The sequence below is a fragment of the Leopardus geoffroyi genome, chromosome C1 (genome assembly GCF_018350155.1).
Source record: "Leopardus geoffroyi isolate Oge1 chromosome C1, O.geoffroyi_Oge1_pat1.0, whole genome shotgun sequence".
Lineage (NCBI taxonomy): Eukaryota > Metazoa > Chordata > Mammalia > Carnivora > Felidae > Leopardus > Leopardus geoffroyi.
Genome location: NC_059328.1, coordinates 182,758,435 through 182,764,536, shown reverse-complemented (window position 1 = coordinate 182,764,536; position 6,102 = coordinate 182,758,435). Strand labels below are relative to the sequence as shown.

Sequence of the window (6,102 nt, the reverse complement as noted above, 5' to 3'; positions counted from 1 at the left end):
CCTTTTCATTCTCTTCAAGGGATAACAGATCCCGAGTAGGTGCTGTGCGCTTTCATCTTTTCCCTTAGCATCCTATATGCAAAATCAGCAATTCATCCTAGGGGGACTCTCCTTTACACTGCTCTCAGCTATGCCTCAGGACTCCATTTCCTCAAGCGAACTTTAGTGGTGGCGCTCAGGCTCCATAAAATCCCAAGCGATGCTGATGCCTGCCAAGTTGTAGCAACCTGGGGCTCCACTTGCGGAATGGGTTCAAGCCATAGAAAACATGACTGGGAAGAGTTAGAAAACAAGTCTTTGGTAGACACAGAAGTTTGGGAATGACTGAGCAGCTGGGAGTAACTTTACTTCTTCCTCTTCCCAGTCTGCAGATATTCACGCCTCGTGGGCTGACCACTCTGAAGGCAGGTAATGGTGCACCCAGTTAGAGTTACAGCCCTGCACTCAGCCCTGGCAGCGCCCGTCTCACCCCTCCCTGGCCGCAATTAGCCCGGCGTCCCCACCTGCTCCGCAGCTCCGCCCAGCCTCTGGCCCGCCCCGCGCGGGCCACACCCTCTCACCGCTCTGGGGCCCCTCCAGCCCCGCAGCACGCGCCACCGGCCGGCGCCCCGCCCCACCCGTCACGTGACAGCCCCGCCCTCCGTGCGCTCTCGGATTGGCTCTCCCGGCCGAGGGGGTGGGTTCTAGCATACAGCCCTGCCCCGCAACGCGGCTGCAGTTTTCAAACCTCAACTGTAATCTCCGGTCACCGTCTCTGCTGCCGTCGCCGGGAGCCACCTCACAGGGAAACAGGTCACTGCTGTTGGCCGTTGTCCAGAAGAGTAAAAGTGGGTCCTGCCACGCTCGGAGCTACCTGGCGCCTCACTGGGCTAGAGCTGGAGAACAAGTCCTGTGGTGGCCACCGGCGTGTGGCGGGACGGGAGCCCCCTTGGAGGGGGGCAGCCCCGAGTGAACCTCCTGTGGCCCGAGCGGTCAGTGTCTTCCGATTCGCGCGACCGCGGTCCTGCCGCGACTGGTGGGTAGGCTCGGGGCTGCGATTCTGAACCCGTGAACCCGCCCCTTTTACCCTGGATACGGAGACCCCAAACGTGGGAGGGATCCCGAGGAGGGATACAGGCAGTGTGGGCGAATTAAGGGTCTCCCCAGAACTCCGACCGTCAGCCTAGTGGAGGTGGGCTCGGACTCTGCCTCCCAATAGGTGGTCCGACTGCCCGGGGCCCTTCTCTGCTCTCCGGCCGGAGTCCTGCTTCGCGAGTTCCCTCGGGTTCGGGGCGAGGACGGCCGGTGGTCCTCCCAACCCCCCACTCAGCGTGTCTTGCGTGTGCGCGCGGTCGCCTGGCTCGCCTGGGCTCTCCCGGGTGGCGTCCCTGCGCGACCCGCTCACTCGCGCTCCTTCCACGTTGCGTCGTTGTGGTCCTTCCTGTCCCTCCCGAGTTCACAGCTGTGTTGTGGGCACAGGACGTATTCACCTCTGGACTGGTGAACACGTTCTGCTCACAGCTGCCTTTGGTCTCGAGAAAGTTTGGTGCTCATCTCGTGGGGCATTTTCGGTAACTGCTTGTGAACAGTGTCTTAAAGTCACTGAATGGAGCAGACGAATTGCAGTTGTTTCAGTAATGTTCAGCGATCTGATTTTATTTTGATGCCGTGTAAATCACTTAAGTGTAGACGAGTCATCCTCAAACTATACAACTACGTCATGGTTACAGTATTGAAGTTTATCCAGCTCTTGGTTTTATTATGTAGGGAAAAGCGCTTCATTTGAATTCCCGTGGAGGGATTAGCAGAGACAAAGTTGAAAGAGACTTTATGGCAGCTGGTAGCTGATAGTTTTCTTCCTCGGTCTGTGATGGGACTAAGAGACACTCCGACGCAAACTTGCAAATTAAAATTAAAAAAATACATTTAAAAATCCAACCAGGTACTGATCAGATTTCAATACTATTAGGTCTGTGTATCACATTCACTGTTTTGCCAACGTAGTGTTTACCTCTGGTACCGGTGAAATGCTGGGCCTTGGCAGAGATGTTTGATGCGGCGTGGCCCCTTTAAGTTCTCATCTTTGGGAATGTGTGCGCTGAGACAGCGTGGTCTGCAGGGAAGATTGGGCAAGTGGTGGCCTAGGTATGTAACCTGGCAATATAAGCCCACGAGTACAACTTTATTAAAGGAAAATATAATAAGCCAATTTTCTCATGGATACACTATTTTACAGTTTTATAGTGAACCGTCCAGAAGTAAGTTTTTAACAACTTCTAAAGTGTTTGTTTTATAAGTATTAAGCCATTTACCCATAGAACTTTGTATTTTTGAAAAAGTTGTCCATAGAAGCAGTGCTCTAATTTAAGACCTCTCTTCTTCCCTCCTTATCCTTCTGTGAGATGTTTCATTTTTAAAAGATTTTTCTAATATTTTAATAAGCAGAATTAGTATCTGCTTTATTTTTGAGATGCATAACATGCATTTTAGGTCATTTTCTAAATTATGAATCAAAAATTGAAGTGAAATATATTTACATGGCAATATATTTAAGTTTTGAAAGTAAAACTTGTGTAGTCATTTGAAAGTCTTTCTTTTTTGTGTGTGGACAGAATGGTTGTAGGTAGTTGCTTTTGGACTCTGAATAGTGAATTACAATTTGGTTAAGATAGAATCAGTTTTTAGGAAAGTCAAGCCTTGACTAATTAGTCACTATGTCAGCACATTAATAACAATTCTGAAAAAGATAAAGGCATTTTATGACATGTTTCTAATCAAACAATTTTATTTTTAAGCTTGCATTTGGCAGTGCTTTACTTGTGTTAAGTAAACATTTAAAAGCTTTGTTTTGAAACTGTTTGATAATTATGAGAGAATATCCTTATCAAAAATTGCCTGTTGTCCTCAAGAGACCCAATTAAAAACCCATGAATCAAGGAAATCAATTGCTGACACTTTCACTAAATCCTAAAATTGTCTCAAAATTGCATGCATATTATATTGTAGTGCATATTTCCTGTATATAAAATTGGCAGCTAAGAATAGTGCTGCTAGATTGACTGCTTTTAAAAGATTTTGATTGATTCTTGTGTTTTTTAAGAATTCTTTTGCATTCTGTGGCTATTGATTGTATCAGTAACATTAACAGCCATTTATATACTTCCTTTCCACTTGGAACAACTTTAATGTTTTAGTTGCTATAGTTTTCCGTAATAGTGATGACAAAATTCAAGGATTTTATTTTTAAGTAGCTTATATTCTCTGATAGACTAATATTAAAGGATATTTCTTTGAATATTTCAATTAACAGATGTACTTATAAATTAAGTTACAAAAAATAAAATTACAAACATATTTTTGTCTAAATATGTTGTGATGTAATTTTCAAGACATATTTTGTTAAATTTTTAAAAATATCTTTTATTTCCCCCTTTTTTTCAATAACATTTAACCCTGAACTTGAATGCTACTTTAAACATCTAAGCTAATCAATTTCTTTCAATATTTGTAGTGTATTTTGGTGCATCCCTGACCCTTTGCAATTTCTCCACCAAAAGAGGGCATAGTTCTACTTTAAGCATTTAAAATTTTGATATTAACAGTGAGATGGTAGTTTCATCTTTAATCCTTAAAGGATCATATTCCATTTTGTATTGTAATGATTACTGAACAAACGGTACTTCAGTGGAACGGTGTGTAAACAGTACTTTATTTTACAATAGAAACTTAATTTTCCATTTGATGAATGACAAGCCCTATGTGTTTGTTGGTCCACTGTATTTCTGTTTTTCAGCATCTTCCTGTCCTGTTCACATTATAGGGTTTAATTTTTCCTTCTGAAGGTAGAAGAGACAGCCCCGGGCTTTACTGTCATGGCACACAGTCAGGCATGGGGTCGTTACCTGGAACTTCAGCCCTTGGGTAGTATGTGCTTAGACTGGTTGGGCTAGAGTCAGTTAGCTGGCTTCCTTTTGTGATTTCCAAAGGATTAAATTCCTGACTTACACTTCCTATTCAATCTTGAAAAACAAACAAAACAACAAAACCTATTATTAGAATATGGTTAGTAAAAGGAATATAGTCTCTTCCTTGAAATTAAAAATCCTCTTCATCCCTGTCCCTTTACTTCTAATCAGTGGCTTAAAAATGGAGTCTTCTGCCATCCTAGCAGAAAGTTCTTACTTTATTTTGATGGATGCTAGATAAATAACTCTCTAGTTCCTCTGTTTCCTAGGAAAAACTGGTAGCTATTAAATGCTGACATAGAAAGGAGTTGTTTCCCCGTAATCTTGTGCCTTGCATTGTTACCAGTTGCCTTTTGAATTTTCTTCACAATGATGTGGATTGGTCAGTCCTTACCAGGACAAATTTCTGAATTTACTGAATGAGGTAGCTTTTAAAATATTGATATTCTTAGCTGAAATAGGTATTCACATAAAAAAATGTGGCCACTTAGTCTGAAAAGACAGGTAAATACAAAATAAATTGTTGGTATTACATTACAGTATATGAAAAAATAATTTTCTCCATTTTTCTAAGCTTTATGGCTATGCTGTTTAGAATTTAAATTCTCTAATAGCAGTTTAGAATATTTCTTATTTTATTTAGCCAAGTATTGATTAAGCAGAGACTAAGCTGCTTGAAGCTCCAATACTATTAATTTCAAGATGGATCTCAAGTTCTGCTAAACCCTTGAAGATCCGAGATGCACCTAAAAATTCTTGTTGCTGTATTTCGTAATTCCTATAATTCAGTTCATCAGACATTAAAAAAATTACTATCTGGTGCCAGACACCATGATGGGAGTTTAGACTCACAAGTAAATGTTGCTGCCCTTTAGACACTAAAGAGAACTGCAGCCTAACATGTTACTTGTTGAGGTAAAGCGGTCTGTCCGGGGTCCTCCTAGTCCTCCTCTTTGAAGTATAAAGTTCAGGCATTTAGACCAACCTGTGGGTTTTAGGCAAAGCTTCCTGGGGGAGGTGACATTTTGTGTTGAGATATGAAGCGTGTGTGAGAAGACTTAGCCTTTTAAGGAGAAGTAGAAAGAATGTTTCAGAGATGTGGAGGCAAAAAAAAAAAGTGTGGCAGGAAATGAAACTGGTGTGTACCTGGCCTCAAAAGGCTTTTCTCTGCCATGCAGGAAGGGCTTTAGCTTATCGGTACTGGGTAGCTAATGAAGGGATAAAAGCAGACGATTTAATTCTGTAGATGTTTTCATTTATTGTATATTAAATATTCTATTCTTATAAAGTATTTTTATTGATAACTTTGAAATGAGTATTGTGATGAATATTTTTAAAAATAGAGCTATTTATAGGTTGTTTTACTTCTGATCACATCACATCGCTTTCTCCTTTCAAGTAAGTTAAGGCCCAGACCAAACCTAACATTTCCTCTGTTACTTCCTTCACTGATCCATATCTGAATTCTTATTGTAATTATTGTAATGGGAATTAATGAAAGAAAAATATTTGAAAATAAGTTTGAGGTACCGTATAATTGGAAGCTTAATTTTATCTTGCCTCTATTACCCTCTTACTGTTTCTAGTGCTTGACTGTGTCCCTGAACACACACGCACACTCACAGTTACCTACTAAGTCCCTTAAGATTTTTTTAATTAGTATAGCCTAATAAAGTGTTATGAAATGAATTTCAAATAGATTGGGACATATTGGCAATGTAGAATCAGTTATGTGAATTGTGGTAGAAAATAAGGAAAGGTCTGGGGTTGTTGTTGGAGTTAAAGAGAAATTGGTGGGAAGGCACAGAGACAGAGAGCTGACTGATAACCTTCATGTACCCAAGGATTAAATCTTACTTGATGGGCAACCAGATGTTTGTGGGAGGTTTAGACAAAGGTAACATTCATGGTCCATTATATGTACAATTGGCCAAAGGAGAAGAAATGGAAAAATATCTAGGCTGTGGCACCTGGTTCAAGTGCAGTAAATAGAAGGAAAATATAGGACGCTATATGTATGCCTTAAGCAGTCTGTAGTATATTAACAATAAGTAGGTAAATGTCAGGTTCTGTCTTCAGAAATGTGCTTGCTTTTTTTTCTGAGACGTAGCTGTGTTCAGAGCTAGTCTGAAATGTATCACAATTCAAAAAAAGATTT

At 41.3% G+C, this 6,102-nt stretch overlaps 1 protein-coding gene across 2 annotated transcripts in view; it reads left to right on the top strand.

Moving 5' to 3' along the window:
- Positions 1–677: 677 nt before the first annotated feature.
- The window catches only part of STK17B (serine/threonine kinase 17b), a 32,251-nt gene continuing 26,826 nt past the window's right edge, over positions 678–6,102 (top strand). Inside the window, exon 1 of one of the 2 annotated variants that reach the window (XM_045480581.1) lies at positions 678–1,015. The gene's annotated coding sequence lies outside the window, so the exon portion shown is untranslated. The remainder of the gene's footprint in view (positions 1,016–6,102) is intronic. The other variant, XM_045480582.1, reaches the window with a different exon arrangement.